Source organism: Papaver somniferum, chromosome 1, assembly GCF_003573695.1.
Source record: "Papaver somniferum cultivar HN1 chromosome 1, ASM357369v1, whole genome shotgun sequence".
Taxonomy (NCBI): Eukaryota; Viridiplantae; Streptophyta; class Magnoliopsida; order Ranunculales; family Papaveraceae; genus Papaver; species Papaver somniferum.
This window is the reverse complement of record NC_039358.1, coordinates 10,143,259-10,162,100: the sequence shown is the minus strand read 5'-3', so window position 1 is coordinate 10,162,100 and position 18,842 is coordinate 10,143,259. Positions and strand designations below refer to the sequence as shown.

The 18,842-nt window shown below is 36.5% G+C and overlaps 1 long non-coding RNA gene across 1 annotated transcript; it reads left to right on the top strand.

The window, feature by feature from the left end:
* Positions 1-187: 187 nt before the first annotated feature.
* On the top strand, positions 188-9,352 carry LOC113279052. Its single transcript, XR_003325640.1, has 9 exons — positions 188-352; positions 434-586; positions 1,733-1,872; positions 2,039-2,176; positions 2,846-2,911; positions 3,050-3,100; positions 7,356-7,452; positions 7,589-7,641; positions 8,960-9,352. It is a non-coding gene; the product is annotated as an uncharacterized LOC113279052 (long non-coding RNA).
* The last annotated feature ends 9,490 nt before the right edge of the window (positions 9,353-18,842 follow it).

The window sequence follows — 18,842 nt, the reverse complement described above, 5'->3', positions numbered from 1 at the left end:
TTGATTCAAATCAAACATATTGAGTTACATCTGAATCAAATCAGATCAGTGATCCAAACAACTCAGATACAGACGAGTCAGGATGAAACAGTCTAAATCCTTGTTAAACCGGGAGAACCATAAGACTGGGCCTTAGCTTATACCCCACACAGCCCCAAAAGAACGCTCCAAATGAAACCCACTGTGAGCAAACAGAGAGCAGCCAAATTCAGTATTTTGCCTCTTCTTTTCCTCTATACATCACCCGCATTTCTCTTGATTCTGCTCTACAACCGGAAAGATTCAGCATTCAGGTTTTCGTATAATGGATGAAAATGCCGAGAAGGAATCTAGACATATCGCATCTGATGAAGTATCAACACATTTCAAAACCCTAATCAATAGGCATAGCAAGATGTTCAAAGTTATAACTATTTTCTGTGATTCATTGCAGATTGGGAAGGCTACAGGACAGGAATGCAATACTATCACATTTTAATGAACCTTCAGAGCGTTGCTTTGCTCAAGTTGCTCCTGATTTCAATAGGAATACGCGGCTCTTAAACTCTATGAAGACTGATCTTGATTATGTATTCCTCAAGCTAAGGTACTCTTCCCTTTCCTGGTCTCATTTCCAGAAATTAGGTCTTGATTGTACGCATGTTGCATGTCTGAGAATCTCAGTCTGAAACCTGAACCCGAGTTCATTACGGAGTCTATCATCACAATTGGAGCAATATGCATCATTCTACTTCTGTGGTTTCCCTTTCACTAGATAGTGTTTGTCAATTACCGTTGCTAGAATGTTTATTTGTAATCTGGATAGAAGGAAGTAGCTCAAGTAAGTGATAGTGTGAGAAAGTGTGATTGTATTGTGTCTGTTGACTGTGAGATGAAGTGAATGTTCAATGTTGCATTAAATAGATTGTGATCGGTTTTCTGTTTTAATAAGAAGTAAAATAAGTTATATACTTTCAAGGTATATACAGTATTCATCTACTCTTTCAAATCTATTCTTGGCAGTTTGGTGTCCAGATCAGGTTGTCCAGGTTCATTGTTGCTTGGTTGGTAGTATGTCAGATTTTTGTCTTAATGATGATATGGCTTTATTTCTCTCAAAGCAAAAGCACTTCATACTAATTGATAGACGTTAAGAAATCTATATCGCTGTCAACACAATTTAGAACTCAGGCAATCATATCAACCTCAAATGCGATGGTTGCAGAGTACTCACAATAGCATCACTCACTTTGGGTAACTTTACTTGATTGGTTCAGAGCACGGAACCCCCGAAAACTTGGTAAAAGAAAATGGAAAAAAAGTTTCAGTTAGAGAACAAATAGAAGACTTGGGCAAAAACACATCGCTTACATACTTGCTTTTCGTAGATTGGTTGTGGCAATGCTTGCTCTTATATTTTATTTTTATTTTTAATATACACGGAAGAGCAAATTGCTTGATTGAGTTTGTAAGTTTGGCTAAAAGAAAAGAACTGTTTGAAATGATTCATTTTATTACTTAATACTGAGTGCTTGCTCAAGCTGTAACCTTGTCTCATCTCATGTCACCACCATCGCCAGTTATCGTTCCACTAGTTGGGGTAAAAACATGATTCTAATCAGTCTTTACCACTCATTCTATAGATAGTGCCATGTGATTGTGTTTCTTAATGTTTAACTAGACAAAATTCATTGAGTTTCCCTTTTCCTGATCCATCTTATGACACAACTTTTATATAATGTTCTCTATACAGAAGCATGAAGGGTATTGTGTAGCTGCGTATCCTGATTCATTTTCGGATGGTTCAACAACTACAATTTAAAATGAAAGACCAGACTTAGAAAACTAAGAAAAGGCACAGTGATAAATCCTTCTTTCTGAGAAGTGCCAAAGGTAATCCTACTCTCCTTCTGAATTATGAAAGGTTTCCATGGTTGTAGTTTTAGGTAACTGCAGAGCTCATGCCCTATTTGGGTGAGTATAGTAGAAAAGTCATTCACACCTCTAGACTTTCATTTTGTCATATCTAAACTGAGTGCAACCCATTAAAGCAATACAGATAAGCTGAGTTCTGAGAGGAAAAGCTGGGGAAAGCAATGGAAGGATTAGTAGTGATGTCTTCGTTGAGTTCGAAACCAATAACTCCATGTCAAGAGAGAGTGGCAGGCAGTATTCAAGGCCTTCCATCCCTAGCAAGGTCTTCCACTTCCCACAGGGTTTCTCCCAATCAAATTAAGAATATCAAAATTGATACACTATATGGATGGTTTTGTCTCAAACTTCATTATTGTACTCCATGGTTTTGTTATATTTATATTTAATTTAATTTGTTGTTCTATGTGAGTCTGCCTGTGGTTGTTAGATCAACTTAATAGTAAGCCATGTATGCGTATTTCTGAACTCACCTGAGCTTCCTACCACTAGTTTTAGATTAGTGAGAAAAGCATAGTAGTGGTGTTCAAGTTTTAGGTATAACTTACTCCGAGAAAGGTATGCATGGGAGGCTAACCATCGCATCACTTTGGAGCAGATCTTATACAACTTGTATCAACCATTAAATCTTTAATCGCTTCAAAAAATGGACACTGTACACAGAGCAAAAAAATCATGTTTTAGACTTAATTTGTGGTAGATTATAATTGAGTAGTCGTAAGCCACAAGCCTAATAGAGGAGTATAAGATAAGGCCTAGTGATACTGACCAGTAACCTTGATATTATTCTATAGAGGAGATTGTTATTGCCTATAGGCTGTGGTATTTCATTTATACCGCCTTAATCCTTCAATCTGAATTTATAACACGGCACAAGAGACACCACTAAGACCATCATATGATTCATATTTACGTATACAATTTTCTTCTTCAGATTGTTGGGACTGATGGTGGCATGAATTTGAAGGATGGCATTCATGCATCTGGAAGAAAGCCCACGGTTTGATTTTCCTCCACTTTTTTCTAGCATGTGTAGTAACTTTCGGATTAGTTTACGTAGAATCAAACTGTACTTATTGCAGTGAATCATATATACCATTTATGGTTATTTGATGTTTCATGAATGATTTTTTTGCAGGGAAAGGGTGGCTGTCAGTACAGGGACAAGTGGTAACATTGATGGATACAGGTGCGCTGTGTTCGAAAGAAATCACTCTGTTTGTTTTAATTCATAATGACTTAACTGTGAGAATCTTTTTGTCGCAACATGAACTCAAGCTAACAGAGTACTTATAACAGAAAGAACTTAACCTGCAAATTAGCTTACGTCTATGTGTTCTTGCAGTTTCCATGCACAATTAAAACCATGCTCTTCATAAACTCAAACAGTTAAGCTTCATTGGATAGTAATTTGCTCAGGGGAACATACAACTTAATGGTGATGCTATGATAGTAACTTATTATGATCACGTACATGCTGCAGTAGAACGCACATGATACATGCATGAAGTAGTCGAACTACATAGTATTGCCAATAATGGGTGTTGTCACTTTTGCAGCCTTATTAACCCAGACCCAAACCCTTTTGAACCTGTAGTCTGTGGTTACATTAAATCCTTCCTGAACCACAACAGCATTGATGTCAGGGTTCTCTGACTCGATCCTGGCTGCTGCATCGGCCCATCGAACCCAATTAAATCTGGCGATTAATCTTACCTGTTCAAATTTAGTGTTGATCTTATTTAACTATGAGTTAATTAGCTATATCATATATTTCCATACATATAAACATAAGAGGAAATTAAGGTTATACTAAATACGAGCTCGACGTATAACTGAAACTGACCTTGGCATTCGTCTCCCATCTTAAAATTTGATCGATCTACCATGTTTGTTAGTTCTGTTGTGTGTGCTTTAGTGCGTATGATTAGATTCGTCATTAGTATGGGTTTAAATAGGTTTCCAGAGTTGGATTTATTTCCCAATACAATATATGCTCAGGCAGTGCAGTAATCTTTGATGGATGGATTTGAATATAGATTGAAATATGCCATTTTTTTATGAACATTTTCTGTTTTTGTTTTAATAGATAATTATGCTGTTGATTTTTATTATTTTCCTCTGAGTTATGGATAGAAAACAATTAATATCTGCTGTAGTTTTGATTGATTTTAAGCGGGTCAATTTTCTACAATTTCATAGTAAGTTTCTAATTTCACACCTAGCAGGGAAAAGTTGACTCCATCAATCTGATTCAACAACTGATTATAGATTTAGTTATTAACACCAGTAGCTAGGCTAGTGATTGTTTGTATGATCGCAACTCGCGCACTAGTGTTTATTGTAGAAGCCTGAGCACACATAAATCACATTACATAAGAAAGTTTGCATCACGGGATAGCTTATTAATTGCTAGAAATGAAGAGGTACATCCCACCATTCACTTTGGAAGGACATTTTATTCTGACATACGTGGCTAACATTATCAGTCACTTGATTAGAGATTCGTAGGACATAATTACGGGACCAAGTAGGATGTTGGCTACATAGACTTGCACATTTTTGTTGTAAATGAGGCTTACTTTGTTGTGGTGGTGGATGACTTATTGTAGTTGAGGAACCTGCTCAAACCTCATTATCAGTTTTATAGTTTTATGGTGTAAATGACCACGTAGTTCTAGTTTTCTCGGTGTGCCCATTTTGTAGCTTCAAGCATAGCCCAAAACCCAGCTTTACTGGCATGCTGGGATCTTCTATAAGTCCTCTGGCTGCAAGAAATTTGCCTGCATTATCTCTGGTTAGATTGGAAGGAAATTCAGGAAAAAAGATATTTACGATGAAATGAAGCACCTATGTTATTTTTTAAGCTATTAGTGGGAGGATGAGTCCAGTGAGCATTATTATGCATGGATGAATGAGTTTTCGTACTAGTAACCTGATGTTGAATGATGTGTGAGAGTAACTCATCTTCGGATAGCAATGGGTGATCCAAAGCTGGTATCCAGTTGTGGGTCCAAATGTTGATTTTTTTTCCATCTCCAACTAGCCATATATATAGCATACCCATTTATGATACGCAGTCCATCATTGATGCTTTGCTATATCCAGCTTTCATTTTGAACTGGTGGAGGTTTCATAATGTGATGGTGAGAGGAGTATTTTAGACTTCAAAATTTGACTCAGATAGAATGTAGATTATGCAGAAGCTCCCAAGCAAGCTTAGACAGAAACGCAGAGTTGTAGTGCTGAAGATTCTACTAACCCAAGCCTCCGAAGTAGTTTACATAGCCCCATTTTATCCCTGGAGATTAGGGTAGAAATTTAGTACCTGGCTTTTCATTTCACTAGTTTCGTTGATCTATTTGTTGATTTGTTATCTGAGGGAGCTTGAGCAGATGCATTTGGTACAGGCTCATGGTACTAAGCACTGATTGAATCTGGGTTGTTTTGCCCGCTTGAGTTATTAACTTTCTCAGCTATCCCTGTAGTTTGTTTATCATTTTCTCTAGGATGTGTTTGTGACAATCGGAACGCAAATTCACGGTTTTCACTGAGATTCGTGATGACTCTTCACGTTCCTAGCTACTAAGGTTCTTCTGTCCCTTCTAACCTAACTCTTATAGCTTATAAAGGAAGGGTAGAGGCTAGGATTTTACAGATAAACCCTCAGCTTAGGATTGAAGCAGTCTTAGAGTTGATATGGTGCGCGCCGTTATAGAGTTGTATCTTGCTTCAGCTCCTAACTGCCGTCCACGTGTTCGGTGCAGATTCAGGTATCTAATATCCCAATTGGTAGGAAATCACTCATCCATATAGTGCATGAGCTCCGAGGTACTGAGACTACAACCATGGGAACCTTCCATAATTCAAAAGGAGAGTAGAATTATCTTTGACCCTTCTCAGAAAGACAATTTTAGTTGTTGAACCATCCAGCAATGCACCAGGATAGCTAGCGACAAATGAGACATTTGTGACAACTTCTTCAAACCTTCAGTCTTTCAATTAGCATAATTCTACAATTTTTTTCAACAGTTCAACTCCTCCATCTCTCAGAGACAATATCACCAAGATTCTACACATGAAGATCATGGGTCAGGGGGAAAGGTACTTGGGTATTCCTCTCCTTCACAGGCCCAGACACCAAAACCTTAAACACTGTAGATACCAGAATCTGCACCAAACACGGGGAGAGCAGTTAAGAGCCGAAGCAAGATACAACTCTACGATGGCGCACCATACCGACTCTAAGACTGCTTCAATCCTAACCTAAGAGTTTATCTGTAAATCCTAGCTTTTTACCCTTTATAAGCTGTAAAGATTAGGTTAGAATGGAGGAAAAAAATCTTCTCATCCGGAGGCTAAAAACCCTCTTTACCTGTGGATGTAGACATTTAATGTCGAACCACGTTATATGCTTGTGTCCGTTTACTTATTTGCTTTCTCTGCACTTTATTTTTTACTTATGATTTTAGCATAAATCTTGTTTTATCTGTTACTTTATTGTTTGATTCGATTAGTTAATCCTATATTAGAAAGGTCAGTTACAGAACCACCTGTAGGCTTTTCAATATTTTGTCATATCATCCATGTCATTTGATTGCAACTCAATAAATCAGTACGAAGAAACTTAGGGCGGCTTGGATGAGTATACTCGTTTATCTCGTGACGGCTATAAACAGTTCCTTCTTTCTATTAACAAAGCATCCACTCTAAGGAATGCAGGAGCTTTAACACGCTTCCGCCTCTAAATAAGAGTAACGGAATTGAAATGGCAGGATCAATAGTGATGGCTACTTCGAGTTTGAAACCGAAACTCCATGTCAAGAGAGAATGACAGATAGTATTCAAGGCCTTCCCTCTATAGCAAGGTCTTCCGCTATCCTCTGAGCTTCTGCCAATCAAATTAAGAAGATCAAAACTGATACACTATATGGTTGGGTTGATCTCAAATCTGTATATGCGGTTGTTGGACCAATTTAGAAGTAAGCCATGTATGATATATGTGAAATTCTGAACTCATCAGAGACTCCTACCACTAGCTTTAGATTACATGATAAAAGCTCAGTAAGTAGTAATGTTCAAGTTTTACATATAATATACTCCGAGAAACGTATGCATGGGAGGTTAACCATTGTATCACTTTGAAGCTGCCCTTACAGAACTTATGTTAACCATCGAAACTTTAATCATTTCCAAAAATGGACTGTGTCAACAACCTAAAATCATGTAATTCACGGTAGCTTAGAGTTGTGTGGTCGTTAGCCACAGCCTAATAGAGGGTGCATAGGCCAAGGCATTGTGATACTGACCAGTAACCCTGATAGCATGCTATAGCTATTGCCTGTAACGATTTCGTATATACTGTGTTATTCTTTTAGTTTGAAATTCTACCAAGGCACAAGATACACCACTTAGACCGTCAGATGATTCATATTTCTTTGTAGATTGTTCATGTATACTGGGGTTTGTTAATGTTGAGCAATGAAATTGTTGAGCATGGACTTGAAGGGAGGTGCTGTTGCATCTGGAAGAAAACCCGCGGTTAGATTCTTCCTCCACTTTACTCTAACTATCTTTTGGATCAAATTAGAAATAAATCCTACTTGTTGCATTTAATTTAATTATATACTCTGTATAACATTTAGGAGTGTTTGATTTTTGGTGGATATTGATGCAGGTAAAGGGTGTTTACCACACTGGCAAAGTCGGTGCTAACGTCAATGGATAGAGGTGTGCAATTTCATAGAAATCACTTTGTTTGTCTTAAATTCAGTGTTTGAACCGCATGTGATATTTTTCTGTTGCAGCATATTACTCAAGCTAACAAAGTACATGTAACAGAAAGAACTTGACCTGCAAATTAAATTTTGTCTATGTTCTTGCTGTTTCCATGCATAAGTAAAGCTGTACTCTTTCATAAACTCAAAATAATTAAGCTTTATTGAATAGTAAATTTTTTAGAGAAACACAAAACTTATTAGTAATGATATGATAACAACTTATTACGATCACGTATGTGGATGCAGTAGAGTTTACGTGATTCATGCATCAAGTAATCAAACTATACAATCTAGCCAATGATGGGTGTTTCTGTCACTTTTCCAGCCTTACTAACCCAGACCCAAACCCTGTCGCACCTATAGTCTGTGGTTATATTAAATCCTTCCTGAACAACGATAGCATTGACGTTAGGATTCTCTGACTCGATCCTGGCTGCTGCAGTCTGCCCATCAAACCCAACTAATTCAGGCCATGAGTTCTTACCTGTTAAATTTTGCACAGATTTAGTCTTGGTCGTATGTAACTACAATTAGCTATATTATATATTAACTTACATATAAAACATAAGAGCAAATTAAAATTATACTACATATGAGCTCAATGTATAAATGAAACTGACCTTGGCATTCGTCTCCCATTTCAAATCTTCTTGATCAATCTACTATGTTTGTTGATTGAGTTGTGTGTGATCTAGTGCTTATGATTAGATTCATTATAGGTTTATATAGGTTTCAAGAGTTGTCTATTTCTCAATACAATGTGCTCAGACGGCATAGTAATCTTTGACGGGATGGTGGCTTTGAATAAATAATTAAATTTTGAGTTTCCTTTTGTGGACATTTTCTGTTTTTATTTTAATAGGAATTATGGTGTCAGATCTTCTGAATCACGGATAGAAACGATTTGTTGATTGCTGAATTTTAGATTGATTTTAAGCGGGTCAATTTTCTCCTACAAGCCACATGTTCAAATGAATTGTTAACTTTAATAGTATTAAAGTTTCCAATTTTACACCTACCAGGAAAAATAGACTCCATCAATCTGATACAACAACTGATATGTAGATTTATTAAAACAAGTAACTAGGCTATTAATTGTTTGTTTGATGGGAATTCACGCACTTTTTTTTAATAGCCAGAGGCGCACACACATTAATTACATTATATTAGAAAGTTCACATATGGGCTGGTTAGTGGCTAGAAATGAACATTGGATGGACTGTATTCTGGCATTTATTGGCTAACATACCAACCACTTTTAATTACAGACTCGTGGGACATAACTACAGGACCAAGCTGGATGTTGGTTACATAGACTCGTTCATTGTTGTGGATGTGGCTCACTTTGCAATGCTAGAAGAGGAGTTTTATAGTTAAGGAACCTGCTCAAAGCTTCATTATCAGTCTTAAAGACCAAGATGATTCTAGTTTTAGCTCAAGACTCGGCTTGATGGGCATGCTGGCATCTTTCTAGAAGTCCCCAGATTCCCAGAATTATCTCTGGTTAGAAAAATAAGTCTATAATGGTTATTTTGATTGCAGATTTACTACAAATTAGTTTTTATTTTGCCCTTAAAACTTCTGCCTGTCATTTCTGTCCGAGGACGACACCCCCAAACAAAATAATCAGAAAGCTTATTTTGATGTAGATTCAAATCCATGAAAATAATTGTAGGTATTTCTCATATGTAATTTCTATTACTGTTTTTTACCGTATGATTTTTTCTCTAGTCTGGTATTGATTTCGTTTCCCTGACATGCACTTTGAAACTTCAAACTAGCATCAACCTTAAAATTTAGGCGTTAGGTCGAGATGGCCTCATACTCGGTGGAATCGTGATTTGCTTCTCCACGGGGGCATAAACTAGATTTGGGGGCTTTTCCCCTCCAGCCCATTGTTAATCTCTGAATCCCTCATAGATATGGCTCAATAACAACAGAACACCATAAAAAGTACGTACCTCAAGCTTGTATAGGACTATAAGAAGAATTTGATGCATGAAGAAACAAGGGATTTGGTTGAGAAGATGAGAGAGTAATCAAAGAAAGACGAATTATAGGGTTGGGTTTTTCTACTTCTCCCACTCACTCATTTTCCTCTCTTAAATAAATATCATCTTCAAATTCTTTTAAAGATATCAAGCTAATTGTGATTATGGCCAATTCATAAGTGTTGAAACTACTCAGATTCTCTCTGATTCTACTGATAATGTATTTTATACGCCAGGTAAACTAATATTGAACGTTTGTACCTCAGAGTGTAGATAAATGATAGTGATTCTCCTTCCCAAATGATATCAGTTTTTTTATGGACATCTCAGTTCCCAGAAAAGCACCCTAAGAGCAACTGCAATGGACGACTAAACCCAAATTTTTGGTCCAGATACGTGACGCAGTCGAACAGAGTAAAGATCAAAAACCAGACTATACCCAAATTCCAGACTATATTTAGTCTGGGTTACGGACCAAAACCAAATTTGGTCGAGGAAAGTTATAAACTTCGCCCGTTAACATGCGTTTATATAATGCACGCTTCAGATGAAGCGGTTGTATACTTCTCGTCCCATGGTCAGGCGTTTATATAACGTACGTCCCAGTGAGGCGAAGCTATAATGTACGCCCCATCAGGCGTTATAATGTCCGCCTGATGACAGGCATGAGTATAATTTTCGCCCCATTCAGGCGTGCATTTTATGGCCGCCCCACTCAGGCGTGCATAAATCTCACGCTCCACACCGAGAGGACATTATACCTTATACTCCGTATGTTACCATGTTTGAACGGATGAAAATAGTCGACAAATGCGTTTATACCGTTGGTAATTTTTGAACGTTGGAGAAAACGGAACGTTGGACACTTTCGAACGTCAGAAATTAGGTTTCTTTCATACACTTATATATACACTTGAATTCCTCTAATATTTCCCCAAACACTACTCATTCATACTATCTATCAACAGCAGCAAAAGAAGTATTATTTCGTCTTTCAAATCATTTATTAAGAAATTTTCACCGAATCGCTTACAATGGCACCACGAATAGCACGAGGTCCAAATTTTACGACAATCGAAGATGTAACGATGTGTAAAATGCATTTATCAATATCTCAAGGTGTTGGAACTGATCAATCAGAGGTGGCGTTGTGGACTCGTATCAAGGATGATATTGAACTTCATTTACCTAATAAACCAGAGCGGTCTTGGAGTTCCTGGCAAAAACGATATCAGGGAATAAGTAAAGATGTGGCGTTATTTTCGGTGAAAGAGGCGGAAGTGGATGGTGAATATCATACAGAATGGGGTCCTGAAAAGAAGGTAAGTATTCTTTATTTTTTGAACAATTATTTTCTAATATTTACACGCCCATGAACTTAACTGGTTTTAAAAACATTAACAGCTTGAAGAAGTAAACATGCGGTTCAAGGAATGCAATAATGGAAAAAAAATTAAGCACGAAGAGTGCTACCCTATTGTCTTAGAAAATATAAAATATAATCGGCGATCAACTTTTGTATTCGATACGACGCACGATTTGGACAGTTGTGAGAATAACGAGGAAGATGAGGAAGGACAACAAACAACAACTCAAGCCGAGTCCGGTAACGACACAGATAGGGGAGACATAGAGAACACATATCTCCGTAAGATGGGGAAAAAAGCAGCAAAACGATTGAAGAAAACTGGGAGAGAGAATCGGTTCACGCAAATATTCTTTCCCATACACGTTGACAATCTTCTTACAGAACCTCCGAGTAGCTTCCATCACAGTGGTTTCTCCTATGCGTAAGTACTCTCTATTGCATCTGCCGCACATCCGTAAGCTAACATTCTTACTGCTGCTGTTACTTTTTGATGAGGGTTTAATCCTACAACTTCACAAGCATCGGGATTTTGAACAAAATATTTATCTGCATTGGTAACACCTTCCACTATTCGGTTAAACAATTGTCGACGCATTCTGAATCTTCTGCGAAAAACATTGGGTGGTTGGTTTGGGTACGGAGAAAAATAGTCGTTCCATAGAATTTCAGATCCTGCATCACGATTTCTGGGTATTTTGATACGAGTTTGAGGCCATTTTGAATTTGTAACAAGGACTCCCAAACTAACGGCCATGTTATTTTGCATAATTGTTATTGCATCATCATCAGAGGAATAAAAACTACAATTAGAAGATGATGAAGAAGAAGAAACATAAGAGCAATAATGAGCGGTTTTCTCATAGTTTTCCATTACTATTTGAAACAGAAGAGGGGTGTTTCCATTCATATATTAGGTGATCAGGTCTTTAATTTATATCCAAGAGCTTTAATAAAAAAAAAGGAGATGGTGAGAGATAGTGATTTTCTTGAAAAAATAAAAGTCTTTTCCAAAAAAAGATAAAGTGTTTGTCAGTAGCCTGATATGACTATACTCTATATGGACGGTGTAAAAACTATACACACTGCCTACTCTCAAACTTGAGAGGACTACTAAAGGGATAGTGGAGAGAGTACACTTGAAATGACTACTCGCTGAAAGATAAGATAAAATATTAACTATCAGTATCCGAAGGCGCCGATCGAGGTGGCATAAATGGCATCTGCATTCTCGGAGTGGCATTGACTGAGGACATTGTTGAAGCTGATCTTTGACTCATAGAACTCCAAACTTGTGGTGGCATTGTTTGGGAAAAGGAACCGAATCCAAGGGGAGGTTGGACAGCGTGCGGCGGACGGAAAAGAGACATTTGTTGCTGCAAATCTATGTTCATAGTATTCAGCCTTTGTATTTCTGCTTCTTTCGCCATAATAATGTAAAATCGCAAAATTGTTGATTAAAATCAACATGTTCTTGAAATAATGTGTAAGCTTCGTGCTGTCATGAAAAAATAAAATACATAAGTACAAATGTATAATAAAATGTTGAACGTTCTTGAAAAATTCGAAAGTTAACATACGTGGTATAATAGATGTGGAGGAGGGATAGGTACATGTTCAGCAGGGTGTTCAATTGGGTCCGTATACAAGTCACCGACAAGCCCATATGTTTGGGCTTCCCATTTAGGATGAGTCACATAATCGTTGTAGTTAGTTACCTTTCTCTAGTACTGCAAATATATATCATAATCTTTAACAACTTGCACTATCTCTGTAGCATCGAGCAAACCTTCTCTTTTTAGGCGTTCTGCTTGAATACTGCCGATATCCCCAATAACTGGGTGTAGTTTTATGGGAACAACAAAAGTATAATGGTTTTGCCTCCAGCACCTTTCTCCGAGGTACATGTTATGTTGTGCAGTTAGAAAGGGAATACGAATGTAGTAAGTATGATATATATATACTACATAAGCATGGAAAAAAAATGTTATTGGTATTTAGCAACAATTATCGAATAAAATTTAATTATTAACTCACAATGCCCATGTAAGAAAATATATATCTGGAGTTTCCATTTAAAGAACTTCTCTGTATGAACTTCTCATATCAGATGAAAGAACTTCTCTGTATGATTCCCATGGGCGCCATGTCACTTGTTCAGCAGTAAGCTTACTCAGTAAATCCCTACAACGAAAAATATCATTTGTATTCTTTGGTACATTCCATTTAGAAGTTACATGCCATTTTTGTTATGTACTCCCTTTTGAGATGTCTGGTCGACATATGCCCATATATTCATACCCCCAAAACTACTCCATGAAAATAATTAGTCAATTTAATAACTTCGCAACAAAATAAACAATGAAAGGAAGAAAAAACTGGATTAAAAGAATACCTTTAATATTTGGAATGGACCGCATAGTGCCTTCTGTCTCATCCCATTTAAACGGAGTGACGCATACAATCTCGAAAAAGCGGCACCACCCCAGTCATACATGGATACTACATCAAGATTTTCAAAAGCAGCTAACCATCCAGCATCAATATAGGTCTTTGCATTAGAGAAGAAAAAATGTCCCAAAACATACATGAAAAAGGCAATTGCTACTCTATAAGCAAGGGTGCTATCATTTTCAGCCGCAACCAACTTGTCTTCTAAGAAATATGAGCTTAAATATTTAATTGAATTTGAAACCCACGACGGAGCTTTTGGACAGAGCGTGACATCTTGGATATCCGAAAAGATACGCTCACGAACATATTCAAATTGATACTTTCCAGAATCATACGGAACGTCAGGCCCATCACCGATACTCAGTCCAGTCAACATGAGCCAATCTAGGGGGTAAATCCCATCTCACCAAATGAGAAGTGAAAAGTATTTGTTGTATCCCAAAACCACTCAACAATATAATCAACCATTGTATGTTCAGTAAACTTTGCCATCCCGCTTTTTCAATAATATATTTATCTCTAAGACAGTATTGTGAAATAGTTTGATAGTGATGAATTACCGATGCCAGAGATCCACGATGTTGATACTTTAATTTCTGCTCTCCTGTAAATGTAATGTCTGTAGTAGCGTGCGGTTTATCATCTTGCAGTAAAGGAAACGCCCTAACCGGGGAATATCAACCTCCTTAATTTTACCAGTAGATATTATGTTGTAATCCTGTTCTGCTACAAATTTTTGTTTCTTGTTCGTCTTCATGCGACCATTGAACTGCGCTGTGAGTCTGTTCAGCATCTGTGCACACACAAGATAGATGCAATCTCAATTTTAAAACACCAACCCTCATTATTCCATATTTTTATAAGTCTATCACCATTTATATTCCAAATACTATAAATCCTTAACACAAACTATATTAATTCCAAATTCTATAATTCTACTTATATTCCAAATACTATAAATCCTTAACACAAACTATATTAATTCCAAATTCTATAATTCCAGAAACACAAATTAAATCGTCACCTATGTATGTAGAACATATTAGAAACCAAAAAAAATACCTCATAACAACTCAATTTAATCACTTCAACATTCCATAAAAATCACTACAAAATCAGTTACTTTTAACCCCATTTACATACATATAAATTAGCTATTATACATATCTAACACATAAAATTCACATAACCACAAGGAATGTAAAAACACATATTAATCCAAATTTATGAAAAAACACATAAATTTAGCTCATCTTAAAACCCAATTTCATATTTGACCAAATCTACATACAACATACGTATTCAAATCTGTTCACATACAATATCATATTCATAATTGTTTGTCAATACCCAATTTTCTAAAACCTAATTTTAACAAACTAAAACCATAAATAAATTAAAACCTAATTTTAACAAACTAAAACCTTAAATAAATTATACAAGAATATAGATAAATATAAGAGATTAAGAAAACTAACGTACCTCTCATGGAATCTATCTCGTTGCTATTTTCCTTTTTTTCTTCCTTTCCTACTCGTTACTGCGTCTGAGAATGGGAGTGAAAGATAGAGGTTCTGTTTTGATGGCGGTAGAAACAAAGAGGTAGAAAAGAAGAAGACCGAGAAGAAAAGATTAGGGTAAACGTGTAACACGTAAAGGGGTTTACGTGGAGGTGGAGGTATAATGTTCGCCGGGTTGAACTCCACACGTGTTGATTACGTGTGTTAAGTGGGGCGGAGATTATATGTACGCCCTTGGACCGGCGGAAACTATATAAACTCCCCTTCGGGCGTGGATTATATCACCGTCCCGTGTAAAGGCGTAAACTATATGACCTCCCCACACCCGGCGTTTACTATATCAACGCCCCACATCCGGCATTAACTTTATGGCCGCCCCAACTGGGCGTACTTAATAGCTACTCTCCACTATCAGACGTTGATTATACGTCCGCTCGACTAAATATACTCGCTATCGTAGCATCATACTACGGACTAAACTCAAATTTGGTCGTGGTTTTTGGTCTTTGATCTTTGGTTTTGATCGCACTATTGTGGATGCTCCAAGCCTCAGCTTCAATAGGAGAGTGAAACTGCAGTACTCTAGCTTTACTGCCCCAGTGACCAGAGTTGTTGTTTCTAGATACTGCAGCACAAACGTAACCTCTAGGACCTGCTACTCCATCAAAGTTCATTTTCATCTTTCCTTCAAGAGGGTTTTCCACTCATAACAATAAGAATCAATCACGTCTTATTCAGTTGGAAACTGTAAAATCTCTTGAGAAAGAACTTCCATATTGAACTAGTATAAAGACTCATTCACAATAACTTGAGTATTAGAGCTACTTCAATTGAAATTAATTTTATTTTTAGACTTCTATTGTAATATACGGTATTTTTATTTACCGTTTCGGGTTGGGTTATACCCTGTAGCTTGTCATCGGGGCTGAATTGGGGGCCCTGGAAAAATAATTGGGGACCCCTAGATACAGGAGAAAAAAGGTCATGAAATAGTAATTGGGAGTTATCCCTTATCCCCAACTTTTTCAAATGGCTAAACTACCCCAAATCATTAGTGGTAATTAAGTTAATTAATCATTAATTAGTTTAATTAGATTAAAATCAGATTTAGGGATAAGATTTTGATAAAAGAAAAATTGTTTTTTTGTGTTGTGGAGAGGAAGAAGTTGAGTTTTTTGGGGATTCCAGTAGAGGAATCATATTGCTCAAAATGAAGGAACCAATCCTCAAAATGAAGAACCCGAAGCTCAAAACAATTAGGTAAACTTCCTATACTCTTCAAATTGTATGAATGATGCCCCAAGTGGTCGATTCATGTACACTATGCAACTACTCAGAGTGAGGGTCGTTAAGTCGAGAGGGTAATAAACGAACGACTCTAAGGAGTCGTTAATTACTTGACACAACCTTTGACGACTCAAACCTGCAACTTTTGCAGGTTATGAAAAATCGTCAACCAAGTGTGATATAATTGACGAATCTAGCTAGTTAGGTCATATAGATTCGTTAAATTAATATGTTTAGAACCCAACGACTCTAAAAAATTTTACTCTCTGAAGATGTTACTCTTAGGGTCGTTAATTAGGCATTCCTATATACTGACGACCCTAGCGAGTCATTTCATAGATCAAGGGTCGGCAAGCAAAATCTATAAAACCAAACGACCCTTCAATATCGTTAACGACTTCAAAAATTTGACATGACGACCCTTCAACATATTTAACTACTACAATCATTTGACATGACGACCCTTCCTATTTTTTGAACAAGGAACAAATTTTGTATCATATAGAGTCGTTAGTTTCACAAAAGGGTTGTCAAACAAAGAATCGTTAATGCTTTAGAAATATATTGACGACCCTGTCACTATTTGGGACAGAGAGGTGGTTCTGCATAAGACAGAGTCGTTCGTATTTAAAAAGGATCATCGAGAAGAATCGTTAACGATTTAGAAATCTCTAGACGACACTATTCTAGGGAAGAAACCAGGTTTAGGGTCGTTATCTACTACACTCTAATGGTTAACTATTTTTCATCAATTCAACATGCATATCAAAAATCGTTAAGCAATAAAAAACCGTGGTTAACGAACCTGGAACTGTAACTGCAATTTTGCAGTTGAAAACCTAATTTTTCAATCAACAAATCAAATTAAAACGCAAACCCAACTTAGATTAAGGGGTTTTAGTTCACTTACGACGATGAATCGGTGAGAAATTTTTTTCTCAGAAGTCGTTAATGGAATGGGAAACAGTGGGAGAGAGGGAGCGGAGGAGAAGAAGAATGGGAAGAGAAGAAGAATGGGAGGAGAAGTTATTAGATAAGGGTAAAATAGTTATTTCACCATCATTTTGGAAGCCTCATATATCTTTTGGTGTGGGTATAAAATGTGTCTTGGACCCCAATTAGTTTCCATGGCCCCCAATTCAGCGCTGCTTGTTATTTAGGTTGTTGTTCCTTGGTCTTAGCCTAGGTGGGTTGCTTGAACTATGAAAGTTGTGGGTGGAAGTAAAGTCACTTATTTATTTTAGTAAATAGAAAAAATTAAGAGAAAATGAAAAGATAAAGAAAATAATAAATTTGTATATTAGTGCTAGTTTTAGTGTTGTATTAATATAGGTTTTATAATTATAATAAAAATTAGGAGTTAGAAGAGCATGGAGAATCAAGAGGATCACATGAATTAAGGTATAATGTGTAACCCTTTCTCTTTTGGTATTTTCTTTGGGTGTTTATTTTGTATGATTTTGTATTGATGGGTTTTAGTAATTTAATCACATAAATATATATCTCCTTTGATGATCAGGCTTTTGAAATTGTTAGATAACATGATTAGGTACCTATCGTTAAATTTTGAGAACAGTACACGACAAATTCACCGTTGAATGTTTGTTTAGATTTAGGTGATAGTTTCTGAAATTCTGGACAGTTTAGTTTTGTTGTGGTATTGATATTCTTCGGCAGTCTTAATGATGTTAAAATGATTTGAAATATTATTAAAAGTGTATATAAATATCTTATCTTTCATTGTGATTTGGATTTGCTTAATTTGAAACTAATATGAATTTATGGTGAATACTTTGGTAAAATGATGTTATCTGCCTAGATTTTGTGATGCGTTTGTAAAATCAATATCTTTTGATTGAGCCGTTAGTTTAATGTGAAATATGTATATATTATACATAAATATATCAAGAATGTTCATATGAAACTTTAAGACGATCGGATAAATTTATCACTATGAAAACTATAATATAAGATTCTGTAGTTAATGTATTTGCTTAAATGCTTGAAAGAAATTCTTGTTGTTAAGCCATGGTTGCTTGTGTTGTATGTGAAAATGATTTATAAAAGGAAATGAGTTCATGTTTTACCGTTATATGGAACATGTTTCATGATAACGGCGGGTAATGATCCCCGAGAGTTAAATGGGTAATGATCCCCTTGGGAACTTGTGTTTCCCGACCATCGATGGCGGCTCCGTGCCGGTAAACGGTAGGTGGATGTAAGAACCAAGATTTTCGTACCGTGAATGAAATGGGTAATGATCCCCGAGAGCAGATGGTTATGATCCCCATAGAAACTTTTGTTCATGACCATCGATGGAGACTGTCCGTGCCGATAAACGATAGGTGGGTGTACGAACCAAGGTTTTCGTACCGTGAACTCATAGTTTGTTTGTGAAGATATTAATATGTGAATAGATGTGTTGAATCATTGATGAATGACTTGTTGACAATTATTTTGGTATTGTAAACTCATGGTTTTTTGGTGACAATATGATATGTAACTCATGTTTTGAAACTTAAAAGGATGGATT